Here is a 26,546-nt window from a genome sequence, read left to right as displayed (position 1 = left end):
CTTAAGTATCTTATAGTTCTTTGTATGGAGTGATCTCCGCTTAGCTCAGTGTTGGTTGTACAGCTTAACCACAGCGGGGATGGAACTCACCACAGACAGTATCCTTCTGTCACCCACCACCTGTACTGGGACCAGGGTGCTTGTCAGGACTGAGATGGCCCTTCTAATCAGCCTGTCAAGTCTATTCCCATCCCTGGCTGGTATGCTACTCCCCAGTAGGGCACTCCGAAGAAGATGCCACTACAGAGTTGAAAAAGGCCCTAAGACATGTCCACTGGACTCCAAAAGCCCTAGGCCTCCTAAGCAGGTAGAGCCTACTGTAGCCCTTTCTGTGCAGTGCCCCTTATCTAATCTGCCATACAGAGTGAAGGAAAAAGTGACAGTCTTAAAGCTATGATGAAGGTACCCCAGGCCAAATATTTGTTGGGCACCTTATACCACCTCTGGCACCTAAAGCCAACCTGACCCTCAATTGTAGGTTGTTGTGTATGCATTTGTCTTTTTGAGATATCTCCAAAGTGGTAAGTGGCAATTCCCTCATTGCTCCAAACATCTAATTTGCATGTAGGCCAAAATAGCGATATCATGGCACCCAAAGTACCCATCAAAAGAGGGAAACGCCATTTGATTCTGTTGACCCTAAGCTATCAATCTGCAAGCTGGATTGATATTCGGGGCTCTGGTGACAGACTCCCTGTACATAGAAAAGATATTAGATAGGTCCCCAAGATGATGGAAGCCCCAAGCATCTCCCCCTTGTGTGCTCCCTGTAATCGGAACCTGCTAATAAATATTATATCAATCTACGTTATAGACAATAGTCTAAATTTAAACAGGTGAGAACGTTTTGACATGTGGCAATAACTGATCTTGAAATGAAGGATTACATGAAATATAGATGATGTCCCGCTATTGTGAGACCGCTAACACAAAGCGCGTGTCATGCATCATTGAAAATAATTTAACTTTCTCCTTCTTTCGACCAACAATAGATCTTCATTGAGTCAATCTGCATGAATTCCAATAGAAAGGACTATGTTGATATGAATAAATTTATATGGCGGTATTTCACATTAGATATAATTTGGGGCGGTGACCTACGGCCTTGTGTACCAGACTTCACCTCTCGCCGGAGGGATCCTTGTCTTTGTTAAGTGACTCCTGGAGATTTGGCATCCACACTGGTTTTTAAGAGGCTTTTAGCACATTGTACATTAAACTAGAGAGTTAAGTAATCTTCTGGTTGTTATACGGTATTACATAATCTGTGTCCAGGGAGATGCATAATACTGAATTCATAGGAAGGAGAATTTATACTAGAATTGGAGTTGAGCCAATCTTGACTTTTCAAGATCGATTTTGAAATCCGATTTCCGATCATTTTTCATTCGAACCCGATCTCGATCCCAATTCCGATCCCAATGCAAGTCAATGGGATTTTTTTACTAATCGGAGATCAGATTTTAAAAGCAATCCTATTCACTATACAGCATGAAATCTAACAATTGAATGCTTTAATTGTTAGAATCCACGCTGTGTAGTGATTTTTTAAAATCACTAAGTAGCCAGAGGATGTTTTTTTAATCCTCTGGCTACTTAGTCCCCCCCTGGTGTTCACTTACCTGCAGAGATGGCTGGTCCAGTGCCCGGTGTTCTCGGTCTTCTTCGCCTCACTGCCCCCTGCCTCCCAGGTTAGGAGAGTGTGGGCGGGTACTGGGAGGGGAGACGTCACGTCACGCCAAAAGCCCCGCCTTCTTCCTAGCTCTTTAACACTAACTTGGGAGGCGGGGGCAGCGAGGCGAAGAAGAACGAGAACACCGGGCACCGGACGAGCCATCTCTGCAGGTAAGTAGCTACTAGAGATGTTAGCTAGTCTCCCATTAGAATGAATGGACGCAGCCAGCATGCAGGGGGTTAAGGCTGTGTGCCGGCTGCTTCCATTCATTCCTATCGAACCGCAGTGGAGCCTTCACACTGAGTATACACTCCGCTCAGAATGAGCGTTTCCGTTTGGAATTCCGATCGCGATCGTGAAATTTTCTCGATCGCCAATCGGAATCCGATCTTTTCTGAACACGATCACTCAACCCTAACTAGAATGCAACGCTAGCTCATACTATGCCTGGAATACTGAATATGTAGTGTGGGATTGGCCCACCAGAGTCCCAGAGAATCCTACAATAATAACACAATAATGTACAAGTCTTAGACAGCGAGATTTGAAGGGTATAATAGTCTATTTCCTAGGGGTTTTTGGAGATTGGGCCCCAGAATCATTTTATTTGGTGAGCTCAGGGTCCTTTGTTCAACACCATGGAAATGTGTGTGACAATCAGTGTTGTAACTATCGCTATCCCAGGGGGTGCGACTGTGCCCGGGCCTGGAAGGGTACGGGGCTCATGGCCAGCTGGAGGCTGGTTCCCAGATCGCTATACAGAATTTTAATGGAAAGGGGCCTGGCATGTTGTTGGGCTTCTTTCCAATATTTGCTTGTCAAGGGGAGGTGATTAAGAATAAGAAATACTTATACTCACCTCTCCTGGGCTTCTGGCACCCCTGAGAACCCTCTTCGGGGCTCTTCCAGCCTGTGACTGAGGCTAAGCGTCCCAAACATCACTGCTGGGGTATGGCGGTGTAGTGATGTGAAGTTCCCAGTCACAGGCTCCAGCAGTGATGTCTCAGGTATGTCACAGGCAATAGATGACTGAATAAGCTGCTGAAGAGAGCTGAAAAGAGCAAGGTCACCCAGGAGAGGTGAGGCAAGGTGATTATAAGTGTTTGCAATTTTTATTCACTTCTCCTGGTCCTCTATTTATTATCTACAGCAAAAGAATTTTACAGCAATCAAAAATTTATAAAACTTAACTTTTACTTAAAAAACATATAAAAATATGGGAATGTTCGTGTTCAAGTTCTTCAAAATGGTGATGTAATTCCCATATTTTTATATGTTTTTTAAGTAAAAGTTAAGTTTTATAAATTTTTGATTGCTGGAAACTTCTTTTGCTATAGATTTTGTACTTTACCCCCACACAGTCGGGGATATCCGTGCAGTCAAACAGATCTCAAACTTTCATTGCTTAGTGGAGTTGAGCGGATTACTTCTTTTGGTGATCTATTTATTGTACTCTGGGGTGTGAAGAACCTCAAAGTATAATAGTAGCACTAAAGCAGAGGGCCAAACTTCATGAATATTCATCCAACTTTGTGGGGTTCACCTGACAAGCTCCTAGGTGAGCTCATGAGAGATTTGTATGCGGTGTGGGGGCCACTGTGGAGCATATAATAGTGTGTGTGAGACAATGTGCAGCATATAATACTGTGAGGGGGATACAGTTGAGCATATTATACATGTGAGGTCACTGTGGAGCATATTATACTGTGTAGGGACCACTGTGAAGAATATTATATTGTGTGGGGAGCACTGTAGAGTATATTATACTGTTTGTGGACCACACTGGAGCATATTATACTGTATGGGGCCCCTTCACTATTAATATCACACACCATTTGTTTTATAGCAGCCGTACACTATTACAGACTGTAATAACATTGATTGATGATAAAACAATGTAAATAGTGTATACATCACAGCACTCGCAAAAGTTGATCAGCAGGGGCTTTGGGTGTTGGACCCATACTGATCTCTTACATCTCTTAGACTGTTAGGACCCTAGAAGGATATATATATTTTTAAAGACATTTTGTTTTATTCTGATTTTAGAACCAACCATCATGTAACAATGACAAAAAATCCAATGACATTCCTACTATGAAGGCAGGGTAGGCAATTGGTATCAGTGCTGTGAGGGGAGGGGGCCTGAGATTCCTTTCAGATGACTTTGATCTCTTTTGATGTCTGTCATTTCAAGTATCAAAATGATTCCCCTCTTCTCTTTAGTGATATTTATGAGAGTCTAACAGAAATGCCCCCTACCCTGTCAGGGTATCATTAACCCTTTAAAGGGGCTCTATCACTAGATTTTTGTATTTTTAGGCTTGTGATTTCAATAGAAACCACTATAGCGCACGCTCCAGCGCCATTTTCCTGTAAAGAACATTGCGAGCTGGCACTGGAGCATGCCCAGTAGCGCGCCGGAGAGAGCACTACTGCGCACGAGCGTCACTTCACTAGAAACCGTTGACAATGGAGACGGTAAATAAGCATGAGGAGGAGGGCTTGGTGGCAGCGGTGGGCGTCCAGAAGGTGTGACGCAAGGGGGTGCACGGAACGCCCACCTTGGAGCTGATTTGCATATCGATTTCCACTCTAATTAACAAAAACGGGGGGTCTTGCTACAAACAATTAGCAGCACTTGAATAGCTTTTTTAATAGTTTATTAAAAAATGTTTATATATATATATATATATATATATATATATATATATATAAAACCAATAGATAAGTATATACAAAGTGGCCACATAAGTCAAAACATATGGTGAGAGTATTACACAGTCCAGTCATATTAATGTGACCACCGCCTACTTTTGACGTCGTTAAATAACCAATCGTGGAAGGCACGTGTCATCAGCCATCTGGGTGCACTCATCATTGTGGAAGGCACGATGGATCAACACAAGTATGCATCTATCCTTGCGGACCATGTTCACCCCTACATGCAAATTGTTTTTCCTCAGGATGATGGCATCTACCAGCAGGACAATGCGACGTGTCATAAAACTCACAGTATACGTGCGTAGTTCGAGGAGCACCAGGATGAGTTTACCGTACTCCCTTGGCCAGCAAACTCCCCGGACTTGAACCCAATCGAGAATCTGTGGGACCACCTTGATCGGGTTGTTCAACCATGGATGCTCAACTGCGTAACCTAGCGGTCCACTCTGCCAATGGTGGTTATTCTGGATTTTACAGGTGGTCACATTATTGTGACTGGACTGTAATTTAAAAGTTGCATAATTGAGGCTGAGGAGATGTTTTTACAAAGAAAAGGGCATATGGTAACAGCAGAGGTCACTAATATTTAAGTAATAAACATAAAATCAAATATGTATGTACTTAAAGGGGTATTCCCACCTCACATACTCATCAGTCTTTACTGCTGTAAAATCTTCTTTCTTCCTGGTTTCTTGCATCATTTGGTGGGCGGGGTTTCACATGAAACTCCGCCCCCAAATTCATGTGTAGCTCCACCCATATTGGACTATGAAGTACAGGTAGCAGCAACTCCATTCTGTGTTACATACAGAGACTGCCTGTCTCTGCCATAATGAATACAATTGAATTAGCTAGTCTGATAACTGGGATAACAGAAGAAATGAAAGCAGCTCCTCTATCTGAGAGCAGGAAGCTAGGTCACGTGGTGTAGATACAGGAATAGCTAGATACACAGGCTCGCTCCCTGCACTTAACCCCTCCTCCCTCCCCCCTGAGAGCAGCAGATACATCACTTGACTCAGGAGCAGATAAGTCAGGGCTGTGGCCACAAAGAATTGAATAAAGTAAGATAGTGGACAAACAAAGGAGTTCTGCTGAAGCAGTGTATTTAGGAAAAGTCTTACATTCACATTAACAAGCAGTATAGATAGGATCCTTGTGATGGGACAACCCTTTTAAACATAATAACTCAACTTCAGCTGTACCAAGGAGGTAAAAACTCAAAGTATACCCATAAACAGACCTCTATATGACATAATAACATAACAATAACCATCTCACCACATGTAAGAACCGCCCAACGCACGGTTCGCCAACCCAACGGCGACGAAGCATGGTAGTGACATCCCATGTCCTTTGCTGAGGCCACTGTTTGACCTTTAGCAATCATGGAAAAAAACAGTGGATCTGCAGGGCCAGACCGTGTTGGGAGGCACCATGGACAGGTGAGTATGTTTTTGGGAGGTTTTTTTCACCTTCCACCGGTCTAAAATAAAAAACACATATATATATTCCGGAGAACCCCTTTAAGTTTATGTGAAAGAACTGCTTAGTGTCGCCCAGCTTTGAACAAAACTCCATAATATAGTATAAAAATTGCAATTTGAAAAAGAAAAGAATGAGCATTGGGATTAGAAATATAAAACAAACGACTAGAACTCTGACGTCTCTGCTGTATAAATGGCTTTTCTTTGTATCAGTCATTAACCCATTGGAATGTGGGAAATATCTGAAGCAATTTAATGAGATGATAAATGAATATGGCCGCCCGCATGTAAATGGGGCTATTACTGGTTTATGCTTATTCCAGCATTCCCCAGACAGATATATATTATTACTAAACACATCTTCCTTGTGTTCGCTGCATATTTAACATCCTGTGTAACTACAGTACGTGAAAGGCCAATTTGGGTTGTCTTGTGAGATTTCAGTTCAAACTCATTCTCATTAAAAGTTAATTTCAATTATTTCAGCCAAATGCTTTCAAAGTCGGAACGTATGAATAATGAATTGTTGCGTGAAAATATAGAAGAAAAAAAACCTGTATGTTTGCTGGCATCATAGCACATCCCCCATAGGCACAGAGTGGAAAAACTTTGTGAAACATCAAGGGCATGGCGATGGCGGCAGCGGCGACGGCTTTGATTAAATAATTAGGCCACCCATTTTCAAATGAGCGAGCGGGAGGCATTAATCACTTTATACGCTGCGAACCATGAATATTAAACGTGGGTGGCAATGTATGGAGAAAGTCATATACGCAGTGCTCTGCTATATACACATATCATAGTCAGATAGGCCAGGGTTATCATAAGGGGAAGTTTGTCATGTTGCCCCTTGCAACTAATCAGAGATTATTTATCTTTTGATAAACGGTTGTTGCTGCGTTGTGATTGGTTGCTATCAGCAACAACACCCGTTTTCTTGTTTGATAAATTAGGCCCAGTGAGAAATTTTATGACAATTAAAGGGATTCAATCATTAAAATGCTATTTTTTGTCCCTAACACGTAGGAATAGCCTTAAGAAAGGCTATTCTTCTCCTACCTTTAGATGTCTTCTCCGTGCCGCTGTTCGGTAGAAATCCCGGTTTTCTTCTGTATGCAAATGAGTTCTCTCGCAGCACTGGGGGCGGTCCCCAATATTGCGAAAGAAATCTCCAGCACCTCCTCTATCTTCACCTGGAATGGCTTCTCCCTGCATCTTCTTCGGCAGAGTCAACTGCGCATGCCTAGAAGCCGACGCAGGGAGAGGCCTTTCCAGGCGTAGATAGAGGCGGCGCTGAAGAGTTTTCTCACGGTATTGAGGGTGTCTGCAAGACGTGTTGCGAGAGAACACATTTGCATACAGTAGAAAAACGGAATTGCTACCGAACGGTGGTGCAGAGAAGACTTCTAAAGGTAGGAGAAAAATAGTCTTTCTTAAGGCTATTCCTCCGTGTTAGGGACAAAAGTAGAATTTTAATGACAAACACAAGGATTGAAAGAGAGACAAAATGTGTGGCACGCATGGTGCTCCACAACGATTTTTGTATAGTAAAACCCCCTTTGTCTCCATCCATTCCCATCCATATCTCTTTGTACCCCCGCACATTATAATGCTCCTTTAGTGGATTCATGCATACAAATGTAATTTTATCCACAATTATGGACAAAATTGCTATGGGCCTCTATACACATCTGCAATTTTTGCAGACATGTGTCTTGGCCATAGGAGGGTCCGCAAATTATGAAGAATGTCCTATATTTGTCCGCATTTGAGGACGTACCAGTGTAGAGAATCATACAGGATCCATGGTCGTGGATGACTTTACTGATGCAATGTGGACATGTTTATATGCAGATTAGTATTTTTGGGCCATAAATCTACTACAGTCATATGCATGAGGCCTGACACGGTGTAATGTCCACTTGAATTCACTACGGTATAATCCCGCCCTCACTGTGGTCTTCATATATATTATAATGTATGCCAACTCTTTCGGAACGTTTGTGAGGCTCCTGAAAAGAAGAGAGACCACTCGGACTTGTGGGGGAGCTGACAAATCTACCATATGGCCAGAACCCCCCTTAAAGGGATTCTATCATTAGAATCCCTTTTTCAGATCATATCACGTCAGAATAGCCATCAGGCAGAACCAATTGTGCATAACTATTTGACCATTTTACTGTGGCCGTTTACAGCAACAGTATGCTCATGTATGTTTCCACAATAAAATGCTGGAAAAGACACGCGCAGTTGGCTCTGCCCAAAGCCCGATGGCAGAGCTGACTGCGCATGCGCGGAATTTAGATTCTGAATGCAGGCACGCCGGAAGAAGACTAAACAAAAGGCGTGGCGAAGAAGAACGGATGTAGAAGATGGAGGCGTCACTGGACAGTCTTCAGCACAGGGGGAGTGCCCCCTGTGCTGTCCGGAGACTCATTTGCATACCGGGAAAAAATTGTATATCAACAGAACAGCAGCACAGAGCAGAAATATAAAGGTAGGGGATGAATAGCCTTTCTAAAGGCTATTCCAACGTGATATTATCTAAAAAAGGGATTCTAATGATAAAATACCCTTAAGCCCAAAGACATTGTTCTGCTGGAGAGGCATAAAAATTGTGTTTCTGGCAGCTACCCTGCACAGACTCTGGATACCTGCATGGCTCTCAAGCAGTGGGAAACACATCATAAATAATGAAGACCCAGGGCTGCTCTGTCCTGTAGATAAACTATCAGGTTATCAGGTCTACACAAGAGAGCTCAGTCTCATTATTTATGACATCTCTTTTGCTGTCTGGGAGTATAATATGTGTAAGCCGATGGCTGGTCAGGTAATGGAGGGGGTGTACATCTTGCCCAGACTACTCAGGTGGGTGAGATGAGAAAACTCCAGGAATGTTTGTTCTCAGCAGACTTCTTTCGTCTGCTGAACATTTTGGTAAATGCTCAGTACTGGGCTGGATTTTTAGGAATGGCAGATAGGTTGGTAGTGGAACCTGTCATTCCACCCCCCTCCAGTCCACACTTTAGGGATGTTCCAGCAGCGACTCAACTGCAGAGAGTCTCCTCGTCAAGGAGGCTTAAGAAGCCAGCTCCAGCAGCAACACTTTAGCAGAGTTTGGCTGGAGAGCTGACAGAGAGGTCATATTTTTGGAGCTGTGTCCTGAATAATTCTACTGGCTTTTGGATTTCTGTTATTCTAGGTGAGGTAACCTATTCTATGTTTAGTTAGAGCCTAGCCGGGCAGGGATTTATTTGTGTATTGTTTCCTTTTGTTGCTGCACTACCTTTTTGAGTGAAAATAAACTCTATCTTTGTTTTTGGACTAAAGAAACTGGACGTGTGTGTCTATGCCACCCCACCTAGCAACCCCAGACCCTGACATATGTAGTAATAATAATACTTCCCCATAAACCTACAGAGCCTGTGACTTTACTGTATGGAGGCCGTAATTATAGCGGCATAATCATGTAGGGGTCACAAAGGGCATTATAATGTGTGCAGGCTATTAAGGGGGCATAATACTGTGCAGGGACCACAAGGAGACATTATTATAGTGTTCATGGACCACACGGAACATTACTATATTGGGTAGCGGCTATAAGTCGGCATTATATTGTTTAGTGGTTTTTGGCTTATAAAGGAACATGCTCCAGAATTTTCCTGCATCAAATTGTGCAATGTGTTTTCCATATTTGGCCATAATCTAAGGGTCTACTTGCACTTGTTTGGTGGAATTTTTCTGACACAATCTGCTATATTGATATATTTTAAAAAAAATTCTGTCACTATGGTAGAAAAACACTACATCCAGGCACTGGGGTCCAGGAAATTCAAGTTATGCCTCTGCCAATACTTTAGGGATTTTCTTGGCAGAAGTCACCTCATTTACATCACAAACAGCGTTACAATAGAAGATAACAACCCTGGCAAGATGGCAGCCTCCAAAATTATGTACAAAAAAATAGAATTTAAAAAAAAAAATCTACAGTATAAAATAGAAATAGGTTAGAAAAACCCCCCATATATTTTAATAATACACAGTCCAGTCATATTAATGTGACCACCAGCTACTTATGACGTCAACGTTAAATAAGCAATCGCAGAAGGCACGTGTCATCAGCCATCTGCGTGCACTCATCATTATGGAAGGCACGATGGATCAACACAAGTATGCATCTATCCTTGCGGACCATGTTCACCCCTACATGCGAGATGTTTTTCCTCAGGATGATGGCATGTACCAGCAGGACAATGCGACGTGTCATAAAGCTCGCAGTGTACGTGTGTGGTTCCAGGAGCACTAGGATGAGTTTATCGTACTCCCTTGGCTAGCAAATTCCCCCAACTTGAACCCAAACAAGAATCTGTGGGACCACCTCGATCGGGTTGTTCGCGCCATGGATGCTCAACCGCGTAACCTAGCACAGCTGGCCACGGCACTGGAGTCGGCATGGCTCAACATCCCAGTGACATCATCCCAACATCCCCTCTCTTACTGCACGTCTCGCACCAGTCCGCTCTGACAAAGGTGGTTATTCTGGATTTTGACAGGTGGTCACATTAATGTGACTGGACTGTGTACTGTATAATAATAATAATAATAATAATAATAATAATAATAATAATAAATGAGTGCTACACCTTCATATGGAATAGCCAGGAGCTATAAAAAGCTTTACACGGAGCTTACTTATATTCTCATATGACTATATTAGACATAAAACTTTAGAAAATGTAAATGCAGCTTTTAATATCCACCCTGTGGAGTCGGCTACAATACAATATGCTGTAAGCAATCTGTTACTGATGCCATTTACATTCCAGCTCCTTGTCATGCATTGTAGAATATACATTCCTGATGTAAATAGTAACAATGTCCTTCTGGAAGCCTCCGAGCACTTCACTCGGTTGTGTCTCTTAGTTTGGCCTGGGGGGCGATGCGCAGAATTTTCACTAAAAGATCACAGGAAATATATTATGCAACCTTTCATCTCTGCAGGCTACATGGATTTCCATAGAGGTAATATTACTTATGCATTGCAAAACAGCAACTGTGATAACAGCTTGTATATGGCTGACTATAAATATCTTGCTATTTGGATCTCAGGTGCGCAATAAAATGTCTTTACGATACGGTAGCCCAGTATCTGAAAATATATGACTATATACTGTGCGACCTCTATTGTCTTCTGTAGTCAGAGTCTTCTATTTCACTAGTGGCATTCATAAAAGAGGGGGGCACGATAGCAAGTTCAAAATGGAACCCCATTGGTGAACATTTTAGCCATCTTGGACAGAAGGACAAGGTGTTTGTTTCTCCCTAAATCCCTTTTTCATGCACTTGGGCCAATTTAACTCCCTCCTTATTTACAGTGAAGTTTCCTTGAAGAAAGGAGTACTGAACATGTTCCCACTATCCAGAAATGTACAGGACCAGCTAGGCTTCGACACATAACCGCATGGTCTTCCTTTATGGTACACCTCTTGATACCATCTCCTGATAATCCAGTGTAGCAAGGCCATAACTTTAGAGGGTGTAGAGGGTGCAGTCGCACCAGGGCCCAGGAGCCTTAGGGGGCCCATAAGCATTGACATCAGTATTGAGATTGCAGCTTCCAACTGGACCATAAACCAAGGAGACCCACAGATTACTCTAACCACACTAAAGGAGATTAAATGCCTTAGCACCTGTAACCATCACTATCAAGAATTCACTATCATTTGTCCGGGTAGAGACTTTAGTTACGCCACTGCAGTGCAGTGATGGCTTTAGGTTGGATGGAGCTCTCTGTAATACCTTCTGTTAAAGGCTTTTTATGGTGTACTACATAGTGCCCAAATAATAGAATCTTGATCATACCATTGCCATAAAAACGGTTATCAGGCTTCCAAAAATGAGCTGCAAATACTCACTGTTCCCTTGTGTAGCCTTTGCTTGGCTTTATTTTACTTGCTGCGCCTTGTATTACTATTATTTACATGCAGTGAATCTGTGGACAAACTACATTTCCCATGATGCATCTGCCTGCTCTCACTCTGTGTTTTCTGCTCACAAGGTGGAGGAAAGAATATGCAAATCCATTTTCCAAGATGTAAATAGGAAAACATGCCTCTGTTTGCTGCCATCTAGGGGTAGCCCTCTTAAACAACATGCATGGCTTTTTCAAGTCTATTGCATGATGCGAGGATATGTCAAACCAATTTATTTTATTCCAAAAGGAACTGAAACCCAACCGTGGACAGCGCTGTTTCGATCTGGTTGGATCTCTTCAGCACAGCATAGGGAAAACTGGTTTGGCAAAGATGAGAGACTTCTGGACCAGGTTCTGGGGATAATATTTCTCCTTGAGGAGAGAGCCCTTTTACAGGCGTACAGAGTCTTACTAAGCCAAGGTGGAGGGAGTGAGCTTGCAAAGGAGAAGAAGATCCCGGCCACAAGTTTACAATCTGAAGAGGTGGGGAAGTCGTATAATGTATTAAAAGGATTATATTACAATATTCTATGTGTACAGCGTATACTTTGTGTCCTATGTCAGTTAGTAATAAGGGAAGTGCCTGCCTCAGCTGCAGACCATATGACTTTCAGTTTTTGGATGTTGGCGCAGGACACTCCGGGGAATGGTTGCGCTCTCTGTGTGGCCCAGTTGCTGAAGTGAATGCTGACATTGAATAGATTAGACAGTGACCTGATTTTTCACCCTTACAGAAGTTGTATGAATCTGGTAGTGAGGAAGGAGGAGGCATCAGTAGAGGTTTGCATGGTAACAGTATCAGGGACAGAACGCTCTCAGTCACTTGTTAAAATGCGTGTCTAGAGGAATCCATTTAGCATACACAATTCCATAAATTATAGGAAAACCATGAGACCTGCTGCCATTGCCTTCTGGAAGGAAGAAGCAGGAATTGAGGTTCACAAGGGATAAGGTGTTTTTTTTTCATAAGATCTTCAGAAACGTGTCTCTGAGTCTAGCCACATAATAAAACACGACTGTACTCATGGATCCTTGTGTCATGTGCACCAACTGTGTAAGGCTTTCCTTTCTACAGCAAGTTCATCTGTTTATGATCAATTCTCTGCCCTCAGTTTTTAAGCCCGCCAACTATACAGTGTTGGCCAAAAGTATTGGCACCCCTGCAATTCTGTCAGATAATACTCGTAATGATTGCAAGCACAAACTCTTTGGTATTGTAGACAAGCAGATGGTCAAGTTCTAGATGGCAGGTACATTCCACTGAGTTGGCTGGTATCCACGTGGTGACTGGCTGGAGTATGGCTCCAGGATTTAGGAGTGGTTGCAAACCCAAGCCTATGCTCCAGTCCTGATTTGTTGGCTGACCAAAGTGGTCAGCTATTAAAGACCTGAGGTTGCCCATGGGAAGGGGGTGTGGTCGTCTCTTGTAGGAGAACCTGGTTAGACACACTGCCTTATGTCTGGAGGAACAGCTCAAACAAATCCCCTGGTGTCTTGGTGAGAAAAACCTTGGAAATTTACTTTCTTGTACCTGAAGTATGGACTGCTTATATTATTTGAATTTATCCTTGTGCTGGAGAACGCTATTTTGAGTTATCCGTTTTGCTGAAGAAAGCCAATTTGTTTTATTTACTGCTGGACTGTCTGAACTGTTACCAATAAAACTACACGTGTGAGCTGAACACCTTTGCCTCCGTCTGATTGTCCCAGCAACTTACCTTCTCTGAAGGTCCCGCATTCACAGTATTAATTTCTTCATTTATTTTGCTTGCAATGAAAAAACACAAAAGAGAATGAAAAAAGTCAAATCATTGATCATTTTACACAAAACTCCAAAAATGGGCCGGACAAAAGTATTGGCCCCCTCAGCCTAACACTTGGTAGCACAACCTTTAGACAAAATATCTGCGAACAACTGCTTCCGGTAACCATCAATGAGTTTCTTACAAGGCTCTGCTGGAATTTTAGACCATTCTTCTTTGGCAAACTGCTCCAGGTCCCTGAGATGTGAAGGGGGCCTTCTCCAAACTGCCATCAAGAGATCTCTCCACAGGTGTTCTATGGGATTCAGGTCTGGACTCATTGCTGGCCACTTTACAAGTCTCCAGTGCTTTCTCTCAAACCATTTTCTAGTGCTGACCTGAAGTGTGTTTTGGGTCATTGTCCTGCTGGAAGACCCATGACCTCTGAGGGAGACCCAGCTTTCTTACACTGGGCCCTACATTATACTGCAAAATTTGTAGGTAGTCTTCAGACTTCATAATGCCATGCACACGGTGAAGCAGTCCAGTGCCAGAGGCAGCAAAGCAACCCCAAACCATCAGGGAACCTCCGCCATGTTTGACTGTAGGGACCGTGTTCTTTTCTTTGAAGGCCTCTTTTTTTTTTTTCCTGTAAACTCTATGTTGATGCCTTTTCTTACTTTTGTCTCATCTGACCAGAGAACATTCTTCCAAAACATTTTTGGCTTTCTTAGGTAAGTTTTGGCAAACTCCAGCCTGGCTTTTTTATGTCTCTGGGTAAGAAGTGGGGTCTTCCTGGGTCTCCTACCATACAGTCCCTTTTCATTCAGACGCCGACGGATAGTACGGGGTGACACTGTTGTACCCTCGGACTGCAGGGCAGCTTGAACTTGTTTGGATGTTAGTCGAGGTTCTTTATCCACCATCTGCACAATCTTGCGTTGAAATCTCTCATCAATTTTTCTTTTCCGTCCACATCTAGGGAGGTTAACCACAGTGCCATGGGCTTTAAACTTCTTGATGACACTGCGCACGGTAGACACAGGTACATTCAGGTCTTTGGAGATGGACTTGTAGCCTTGAGATTACTCATGCTTCCTCACAATTTTGCTTCTCAAGTCCTCAGACAGTTCTTTGGTCTTCTTTCTTTTCCCCATGCTCAATGTGGTACACACAAGGACACAGGACAGAGGTTGAGTCAACTTTAATCCATTTTAACTGGCTGCAAGTGTGATTTAGTTATTGCCACCACCTGTTAGGTGCCTCAGGTAAGTAACAGGTGCTGTTAATTACACAAATTAGAGAAGCATCACATGATTTTTTCAAACAGTGCCAATACTTTTGTCCACCCCCTTTTTTATGTTTAGTGTGGAATTATATCCGATTCGGCTTTTTGACAGTTCTTTTTGTGGTTTTCCATTGAAGACAAATTAAATGAAGATAATAATACCAAAGAATTTGTGATTGCAATCATTTTCTGGAAGAAAATGAGTATTACCTGACAGAAAACAGGGATGCCAATACTTTTGGCCAACAGTGTAGATGTCCAGTTGTCACCTAGAGGGTCTTCTTTCCTCTTCCTTCCTGGTAATCAATTACCATGAGCAATGCGTCTTTCTTCTTCCCATTTACTATGAAGATACTTCTAGCTAGATAATGCAGGTCCATCAAGTCCAACCTATAATCCTATATTAGAACACACTGGATCAAGGGTTGCCAATTTTACAATAATTCCAAAAAGGGGGCACCCCCACTAAATAGGATAAAACGTAACCTTTATTTATAATATATTTTTAAAAATTAAAATACCCCAACACAGTATTCGGCCCCTATAATTCTTGCAAAGGGCATATGTGTAAGTGTGTCTATCCACTCTACAGGTTGAATAAGAGTGAATTAAATTTCTCCAAGACTCACAAGGTGTTTTTCTAACAAATGCTTCACACTTTCTCCCTGTGACTGAGATTACACTTGCTGCACACTATATACTATATACCTCTCATCCAGCAAACCAGAGGACAGTCTATAGAGTGTTAACACTAATTACAATGTGTCGTTTGTATTAACCCCACAATACTATTTGAAGCTGTACACTGGTGAATAAGGATTTAAGTGTGATAGCTGCAGCTTGATATTGAATAAACAAGACTTCCCTATTGTCTGTAGATATTTACAACGTGGAGCAAATCCCATTAACACACAAACACAGCCCACAATCTAGCAGTTCATTTAAACTGATAGGTAGTCACTAGTCTGTGATCCCTAATCTCAGGCTGAAGCTAAAGCTCATTGATAACCCAGAGCCTCAGTGTTCACTGCTGACTTTTGTTCAGGATCACAGCAAGTTTTTCACACCTATAGTGTGTCTAATCTACATTGTCTCAACGCGTTTCTTTTGTTCTAAATCATCAGGAGACATTCTCAAACACCCTGCCTATGATAACAGGCTATGGCTACCTAACACCCTAAACAATGTAGTGGTGTGCGGTCAAAACCGCAGTTCTCAGGACCCTGATGATGGGTCCTGATCCTTCATAGAGGCTGACACTGCGTTCAGTGCTGGCTGCTCTTATATAGTGTCCGAGCACACCTGTAAGCCCGCCCTCCTCACGACCGTCGCCCAATCAGAGGCCATCACTGTGTGTGACCCAGCCTCCTCACTTCCCAGGGCTTTGTGGTGGGCGGGGCTAAGTTCAAAGCACGGCTACAGTGCAAGAACTGTGATCTCTCAAAGGAATACAACACATATAAAGTAAGTGTTAAAAATCATTTGTGCGATCTCCTGCATACACGATACAATGGCATAAATCATGATATTTATGTCACAATTGAGGCAGCTGGAACTCTCTTCAGAAAACCGCTCTGTCTGAATGTAGACCAATCCTTGCTATACGGACATTCATATATTGATTGCCCCATCTTAATAACACACCCACATTGTTTATATGCAAAGTGCCAGGATTACCCATAGAGAATGCCAGAAAGAGGGGGGTTATCATACCACTGACATCATCTGGGCACCTGGGCACCCATAGGTTAATGCTATTCAAAATCTCTGGGGGAATAGATGTTATCTCAACCCGTGTAGCTCTAGCAATGCCGGACTACTTCAAATAAATGGCAAAAACGAGATGCTTTCATTGAGTCCTTTTGGCTGCACTGATGCAAATTGAAATATCCACTGCGCCTCACGGCACAAAATCTGTTGGTCCCAATCTCCTCCTCTCACAGACTTTGGCACCTTTTCAATCACCTGGAACCTAAGAGCAAAAGGGTCTCCTCCATGACATTCCCAAATATGTTTAGAAACGGGCGTCTCTACCTGTCTCACCACATCACCCACATGCTCAAGAACCCTTCTGCGTAATTGCCTACAGGTTTTCCCTACATAATTGAGGGGACAAGGGCATGTGATTACGTATATTACCCCTTCACTCTTGCAATTTGAGAAATCTCTAATGTCGAAGATCCGTCCCGTGGCACATGCTTTAATTTGCGTTCCCCGCTGTATATAAACGCATGCTCGGCACGATCCACACCTGAACGTGCCAGGCGTGTGAATCCTGCCCAACCACGTCGCATCTCTTAATGTAGGGGAAAAATGACTGTGCATGACCTTGTCTCCCAGGTTTCTACCCCTCCGAAATGTGATTGAGGGATGTTCAGGGATGACGTTCCGTATGTCAGCATCTTGTGGGGTTAATACAAACGACACATTGTAATCAGTGTTAACACTCTATAGACTGTCCTCTGGTTTGCTGGATGAGAGGTATATAGTATATAGTGTGCAGCAAGTGTAATCTCAGTCACTGGGAGACGTGTGAAGCATTTGTTAGAAACACACCCTGTGAGTCTGGGAGAAATTTAATTCACTCTTATTCAACCTGTAGAGTGGATAGACACACTTACACATATGCCCTTTGCAAGAATTATAGGGGCCGAATACTGTGTTGGGGTATTTTAATTTTTAAAAATATATTATAAATAAAGGTTACGTTTTATCCTATTTAGTGGGGGTGCCCCCTTTTTGGAACAACCTATAATCCTACCTTACTGAGGTAGATGACAATTACCCCTTATTAAAGGAAAAAATTCCCACCTAACCCCAAGTATGGTAATTAGGGTTGAGGGATCGGAAAAGATCGGAGTAAATTTCATAATCGCGATCGGAATTCTGATCCCGATCTTTTCCAGCGGGATCAAGGTCAGAGGTTATCTCAAGATCGACTCAACCCTAAAAGTGACTTTTCCCATAGAGAAGCATTGACTAGGGTTGAGCAATCAGAATTCGAAAAGATCAGATTCTGATCGGTGATGGAGCAAATTTCACGATCGAGATCGGCTGGAAAATGATCGGAAATTGGATTTTAAAATCGATCGTGAAATATCAAGATCGGCTCAACCCTAATGGCAATCCAAAAAAAATCCCTGAATCAATACGACATTTCTAAAACCTAGTTCCAATAAATTTACTAGGGAAATGACAGCATCCCAAATATGATGGATAGATTTCAGCGTAGATTGAGGGTTCATGTGTCCTTGGGCTCTCGTCATTCTTGTTTGGGACGTGTGGGTATGGGTGGGTGTGGGAGTGGGCAGTTGATGGGGGGGCTTAAAGATCTTTGGGTGGTGGGTGGGGGGTTTAATAGTCTTTGGGGTCTCATCTTCCTCTTGCTTGGTGACAGCCGGACACGTATTGGGCAGCGATCTCCACAGTGGACTCCTCTTTTCCTAGTAGGATGTAGAGTTTCCTCTTCTTGTCATAGCTATGCAGCCAAACTCTATATGGCTACCCCACGTGAGTGTGGCTGGCCGGTCAACCTGGGGGCCGATATTCTCCCTTCTAAATGGCTACCCCATGTAAATGTGGCTGGCCAGTCAACCTGGGGGCCAATCTCCTCCCCTCTATATGGCTACCCCACGTAAATGTGGCTGGCCAGTCAACCTGGGGGCCGATCTCCTCCCCTCTATATGGCTACCCCACGTAAATGTGGCTGGCCAGTCAACCTGGGGGCCGATCTCCTTCCCTCTATATGACTACTCCACATTTAGTGTGGCTGGCCAGTCAACCCAGGACCAATCTCCTCAGTACAAAACATCTTAAAGGCAGATTATTAATTCTAGGGTATATGCGCACACATTAACCCCTTTTAATTAGATACGGCTCACTTCCTTTGAGGACTTTCTTACAGAACGAGGCATGATTATACTAAGATTCTGATAATTGAATTTAAAATAATCCTTTTTTAAGCAAATATTAACTTTGCACAGGAAGTATTAAAATTGCTACTATTAGATTCTAAAGACACCAGCAAGCTGGCCGTGCAGTCTTATCTCTCGTCTCCCGGTTCACAGTGAATGACCCTGTAATGATTATAATTAGAGCCTTCTATGTGCTGTCTGGAACATGTGATGAGTCTTGACGCTAATTATATACAAGGACGCCGCTATCCATATACATTCCCTTATTGTTATTTTTAATAGGACTCTATATGTTCTTACTAAGACGTTTGTTAGGTGAATGCAAATAGATTCTTAAGTCTTTCATCTTCCCAGAAGAAGAGATTTGGTTAATTAAAATTCTGTGATTAAATAACAAGACTTACAAAGACTTCAGATTTTGTAAAGAAGTTTCAATATGTCTGGATTTGACTTATTTTAACAGTTTTTCTTTAGGATTCTGTATGAATAGACACAAAATGTGGTGGCGAGGTTTACCATATGTCATATGAAGAGCGATGAATCTCTGCAAAATATCACTATTAGTAGATGTGCATTAAAACCGGTCAGCATACAATAAAGATAAAATGAAGAATAATTCATAACCTCCAATAATAATAAGTCATAACTAGAGATGAGCGAGTAGTATTCGATCGAGTAGGTATTCAATCGAATACTAAGGCATTCGAAATACTCGTACTTGATCGAGTACCACTCGCTATTCGAATGGAAAAGTTCGATGCAGAACCAGCATTGATTGGCCGAATGCTATACAGTCGGCCAATCAACGCTGGTTGTTCTCCTACCTTTAGAAGTCTTCTCCGTACAGCTTCCCCGCGGCGTCTTCCGGCTCTGAATTCACTCTGCCAGGCATCGGGCCTGCGCAGAGCCGACTGCGCATGTCCGCTTGTAGTGCGGACATGCGCAGTCGGCTCTGCCCAGGCCCGATGCCTGGCAGAGTGAATTCAGAGCCGGAAGACGCCGCGGGGACGCTGCACGGAGAAGACTTCTCGGAGGATCCAGCCCGACCCTCACTTGTGGATTTGGTAAGTATAATTTTATTGAATGTTGCCTACCCCTGAAACAAGCATTTTCCGCCCCATAGAGTATAATAGGGTTTGATATTCGATTCGAGTAGTTGAATATTGAGGGGCTACTTGAAACGAATATCGAATCTCGAACATTTTACTGTTCGCTCATCTTTAGTCATAACCCCATGCTAGATCACTACATACAGGGACACCGTATACAAGTCAATACCTCCTGCTGCATTGATACAGGTTGGAGATATATGATACCACATATATATGGCTGCCTACAGGCTGGGATGGGCTAGGTCATTAATATAAGCAGAAAGTCGAGACTTATCCCCTTTCTTCCAATCCAGAGGGCTAATGATTGCGGTCGCAGGGGGTGACACTGGTCTGGAGTGGTACACGGCCTGCATTCAGCTGGAGGTGGCCGAGGCCCCGCAGCAGTATCATAGCTTGGTTCCCCTGACCGCTATACATCTCCTTAATGGAAAGGGGCTCGGTGTTATGTGATACCTGTATATGCAGCTGTCCAATAGTAGCCTGCCCAAGGAAGGTGATTAAAAAAACAAATACTTATACTCACCTCCCCTGGGCTTCTGACAGTCCCCAGCATCCTTTTCAGGGCTCTTCTGGCCTGTGACTGTTTGTTATTTTCTATCACCTCCCCTAGGCAGCCAATTATTATTCTGTAGGGTCTCAGGCAACCCCTGCGTATAATAGGAGCACCAAAACTAACCAGAGTAATGACCCTCATGAATATTGGTTTCAATTTCGTGGAGTCTACTTGAAGTGGATCAAAGAGGACTCTTGTTGGCATTTTATACTGTTTGAGGCCACTGTGGAGAATATTATACTGTGTGGAGTCACTGTGGAGCATATTATACTTTGTTGGGGCCGCTGTGTAGAATATTATACTGTAGGGGGGCTCTAATGAACATATTACACTCACTAATCACATCACATGACATCTGTTTTATAGCAGCCCTGTGATATTATTACAGACTGTAATTACATTCCAAGGTCACTATAAAACAGATACTATGTAATGTAAATAGTGAAGAGGTCACAGCACTGGCAAAATCACCATGGTCACTTCAAACAGTTGATCAGCAGGGGCTCTGGGTGTTAGACCCCACTGATCTCTAAGATCTTCTAAACTTTTAGGGCTGTGCAGATCAGCTATTTACCAGAACATGCAGCTCCCAGTATTGTTTATAAGCCAGGCACTGCTGTATTCTTGATAACCCCATTTGTATCCCTTTCAAGTATCTGACCACCATATCCATTGTTATCCAGGATCCCAAACCATGGTTCCTTCAGTACTTTAGAGATATCATGTGGGTACCCCTTTAATAATGTTATTTAGAGGTGGACAGTAGTATTGTACACTGGTTGTATAAGACAGAGACATACTAAGTACTACACAAGGAGATGATCAATTTTAGAAAACTCATCTATTTGGTTAAGACTCCAATTTCCCATGAACCCAACTTAATTCAATAATGCCATATTTTAGATAAACTGTTGACTGCAATTTTCAATGCAACCACTAGTTGGCCTCACATAGATACACGTAGCATAGACATATTGTGACATAGTATTGTTAAATGTAATTGTTTTGGTAAGTTGGTCTTAATACAGATATTTGGACACGTCCAGCCAAGAGGAAGGCTACAAGGAACCCTATGTCGATCTAATTGTTTTCATTAGGACCACGGTAGGTCCATAATAAGGGCTTTACAATTTGTCTGTATTATGCCCTTCAAAAACCAGTCTTAGCGCTGTCAAACATGCCTAATGTTGGGTATAGCAGACTTGGTTTAGACTCCAATTTCTTATTAAACTAGTTTGATTCAATATTGTAATATGCTACCTGTGGACAGGCTGAAATTGACAACACAAGCCCTAGATGACCAAATATACATAGATATATATACATTATAGACATCTTGTGACAGAGTATCACTAAATCATATTGTTTTAATAAGCTAGTAATGGCACAGGTATTCGGATGTGTCCAGCCAAAAGGAAAGGTACAGAGGGGCTGTAACATCTCTGCCTGTTCGGGTCTCTGCACCACCCTCTGTTCGCATGCTGCGGTGCAGGAGGCGTGTGCAGTTTGGTTCTTGGATTAAAGTTTTTGGTCGTACTGTGTGAACTCGGCTCTAGTTCTGTGATTGCATTTGCACCACACCTGTCTTCTGCCTATGTTGCATCTGTCCATTAAGTGGTTAATCTGGCCTTGCCCTGTGATTGACAGCTGCCTTTCTGTGAACTCCATGGGCGGGTTCTTCCTCCCTATTTAGCCTTGGTTCTCATTCACACCAATGCTTGTTATTGCCGTGTGCATACCTGCTCTTACTGTCCCTGTTTTGCTTATACTATTATACTTGACCTTTGGCTTTTCTCATTGACTATTCTCTTGACTCTGATTTGGCACTGCATCGCTCTCCTGTTACCGAACCCTGGCTAGCTGACCTTCCATTATTGTTGTTCATCTTGTCTGCATTTTGTGTTTCACATATTCAGGGAGGGACTGTCCTCGTGGTTGTCGCCTATTACCTAGGATAGGGCCTGGCAATAGGAAGGGAAAGCGGGGGGCTTCAGCTTAGGGCTCACTGTCTCTTGTGCCCCTCCCAGGGTTTAACAGTTCTGGGAATTGCTGTCTTAGCAATTCCCTTACAGGGGCACATTTATAGTTTACATTTGTGTTCTAGGGGAGTTCACACAGAGTAACGTGCTGCATGATGTGCCGCAAAATCACGGCCGCAAAATAAAGCGGCGTATACGATCCTCTCTCCCATTGAAATCAATGGGAGCGTTTACGGCGCTCAAAGTCTCACACGCCGTATACATGCCACATCATGCGGCACGTTACTCCGTGTGAACTCCCCCTAAGTATATTCATTAGAACCACAATGGGGCCATAATAAGGGCTACAAAATGTGACTGCATAAGAAGCCAACATTGTCAACATGATCCTACTCTCTGCTTTGCAATTCTCGGGGGTGTAGCTATAGGGAGTGTAGGGTTAGCAGTTGACCTGGACCCTACGTAGACCCCAAAAGTCCATCTGCCACATCAAATATACCACTATTCTAAAAGGTAGGTAGGGGCCCCAATACAGATATTACCTTGGGACCAAAACGTTACGCCTTTGGTACGTTTTAAAAGAAATCTTGCATTCTGTTAAGTAGAAACATTTGTTTTTTACCATTTTTGTACATTCTGTCTGATAATTGTTCTTCTCCTATAATGTAATTAATCCTCTATCTCATGACTTAACCCCCGGCGTAGCCTGCTGTTCCCATAGGGAATGTTCTGTAAAAGCTGATATTATTTCCCAGCCACAATCAAGTATTCAGCAGCTACCGCTGCTTTTTATTCCGCAAGCAAAAAAAAGCAGATAAAAATGAAGACGCCGCCACCGCCGCTCTGCATAATTATTTTTTGTTTATGAAGAATTTTCCAAGCCTTTTACATGCTGAAACGCCGAACTCTTTCAGACGCTTCGAGCTGTCACACTCGAGCCGCCTATTCCATTGTCAGCCTCGCTAGGTATTTAAATATCTGCTTCCATTTAAGTGCAGGAAAAAAAATTCTGACATCTGTCAGACAAACAATGTCACATGAATATTATAAAAGACAGACGAAAAAAACAGCCAAGGTGATTGTGACTCTGTATGTTCGGCGCATTCGGAGAGAAAGGAGAAAATTAGAGGAATTTTCGCCGAAGTGAACGGATCAAGCTGTTCCCTGGAGGTGAATGGGGTTTATTGATTGGATGCGGCGCTGCGTCATTGACTACGTGCCGTGTGAATACAGGACGCTTTTATGACTTCAACAAGTGTCATTAACTTTTTAATAACCTATTTTTCTTACATATGTTGATTTTCATTATATAATTGTCAGTTCTCTGCAGCTCGGGTAATAAAAACGAGGAGGGTAAAATAGAAAGAAAACAAGAACGCAATGATTTGGAAATCTCATATAAGCATATATTATTCACAATAGAACACAGATCAGGAGGTGAAGGTTAGACGTTCCTCCATTTCACTTGAAAAAAACTAACTCATTTAGAAATTGTTGGCAGCGACGGATCTCAAAGAGGTTGGGGCATGGCCATGTCTACCATTGTGTAGCATCTCCTCTTCTTTTTAGAATGTCTACCACACAATTGATTAATAAAACATAATACATTTTATTAATACCTACTAAAACAGTAGAATCACATGACATATATGAGAGACAATTACATAATACAATTCTATTGCTATAAGCAAGTGGGGGTAGACAAAACTACGTAGTACCAACTAGCCAGTAATAGGTAGAAAACAGATGGCCAATAACAGTTACATGAAGTAGGAATGGTCCTGGATAAGAACAACAATATATAATAATGTATGGTGCAGGATGCACCTAACCATAAACAGCAGTGTGACAAAGCCAGGAACCCAGTATCTCTCCTAGGTGGTATAACAATACAGTGTTGCCATCTTACCTACCAACAAGAAAGGAAACGCCCGACGCGCGTTTCACCTGCACACAGGCAGTCTTCGTCAGTCCCCTGAAAAGATCGGGATCGGAATTCCGATCGCGATCGTGAAATTTTCACGATCGTTGATCGGAATCTGATCTTTTCTGATCCCGATTGCTCAACCCTAGTTGTAGGATGAACTTTTTTTTTAGAAAAAATTTTCTTTGCAATCTAAATGTTTATAGTTTTATATATGCGACATGGTACATCAGGGGTGAAGGAATGGTAGCTGAGGATCAAGGGGGAGGGGGGGCGAGAAAGAACAAGGGTCAAATATTTAACATTGCTCAAATGTACAACTTAGCTCACAAAGAGTCCTTCAACATGGCCCCATCTTCCTGGATAGTAAGCAATCTTCATTGACTTTTGAGTGAAATGGGAGGTCTTACTGGGCTCCGGTGGAGATAACGGGTGAAAATTCAGGGAGGCAAGAACTATATATAAAGGGGGTCAGGAGATTGAAAATAGAATTGTGTATTATGGGATAGGGAAAGAGGCTCTGTGAATTAAGGGAGTAAGAAAGAGATAAAATGTCTCCTCCCCAAACTCCAGGGACTCACACAGAAGGTTCGTGAATTGGATAAAGTTGGAAGAGGCCACCCAGTGGAACTATGTCTTATGAATTTTGGGGAACGTATCTGAATTAGGAGGTATCTGAGTGTATCAGGCTTTCCATACAATAAATTTAATTGACCCGTCAAAATGAGTGGGATAACATTGAGGGGCTATGAGAATGGCCAGCAGGCAGGGTTACAGACCTTGGCTGTATTAAGGAGATATTTAAAGGGGTTGTCCAGGATCAACTTATTTTTTGAAATCTATGAAAGTTTTTCAATTTTTGAAAACAAAAAAACTCCTGGTTTTGAATTTCATCCAATTTGGCCAGAAACTATCAAAAATAGCCAAATTGACCCAAGATCTGACATTTACTGTTACTTTTTCAATATGTTGAGACATTTCGACTTTCTCCGGGGTGACAAAAATAAGCGTAAAATAATTTTACACACCTTTGGATACTTTTTCTACAACTTGCTTTAAGTGTCCTACCAATCATAGTGTTTTATGCCATATTATAGAAAAGAGAGATAAGCCGTAGTAAAACGCATTAGTCTACTATTAAGCGAGGTGTTGATCACAGCCAGCCGTCTGCCGAAAGCCGCATGAATACAATCTGCTGCACTTAGTTCTGCAAAAAATGTCCAAGTAATTTTTGACATTTAATTCCTCCCAGCATTTACGGAAGGGAAAAAAACATGTAAAATGACATGTTCCAAAAAGAAAAAGCAGTGTGCGTATTATACAAATAGCTTTTTAGCTTCTTTTCTTTGCAGACTGCTATTACCCAGACTGTACAGCGTTTTACATTAAATTGGCATGGAGTGCTTTTACTATCGTATACGCCGCTCCCATAGTACAATACATTGCCGCGGTAAATCAATCCCTTATATAATGTAAATATTAACTACCCAGCTTTATGTATTCTGTATGTGCTGGAAAGATGTTGGAGCAATTAAGTTAATTGGATTATTCTTTAAAGCGACTCTATAATTTTTAATAAACAAAGTATACAAATGACTTAATATAAGTCAATTTTGGGGGTATAGAAATGTAAAGCTGGTGGTGGTGAGATAGGTGTACTTTAGAGAAGGAATTTCAAAATTTGTTCAGTCATTCCAAAGATATAAGCCCTTTCGGTGTTGGTAGTAGTCAAGTGGGCGGTAACACTGCATGACATACAGCACACAGACCCCGCCCCAGAGAAACCACAGTGTCACTGCCCACTTGGCTTGTATAACTTAATTTGCATCAACACTAAAAGGGCTTGTATCTTTGAGATACAGAGACTCCAGTGCAGATGTGAACATAGCCTTAAAGGTTATCGATATTAGATTTTTGAGATGACACATTTTTCCAGGGAATTTTAATCTGATTAGTAGATCTGGAATTTTCTTTTTTTCCCTAACATGGGACAATTGACATTAGCTTTAGGTTGGGGCCCCATGTGGTGTAAATACTGCGGTGGCAAATCTATGGTGTTTTACAGCGCCCCCAAAGTGGATGGGAGTCTAGTGAATCCCATCCACAAATTGCAGAAAAATACATGCAGCAGAAATGCTATGATTTCCTAAACCGTAGTGTTTTTGTAAATCACA

This window comes from Leptodactylus fuscus, chromosome 3 (assembly GCF_031893055.1).
Source record: "Leptodactylus fuscus isolate aLepFus1 chromosome 3, aLepFus1.hap2, whole genome shotgun sequence".
NCBI lineage: Eukaryota > Metazoa > Chordata > Amphibia > Anura > Leptodactylidae > Leptodactylus > Leptodactylus fuscus.
The sequence above is the reverse complement of the archived record's forward strand: the minus strand, read 5'-3'. Positions refer to the sequence as shown.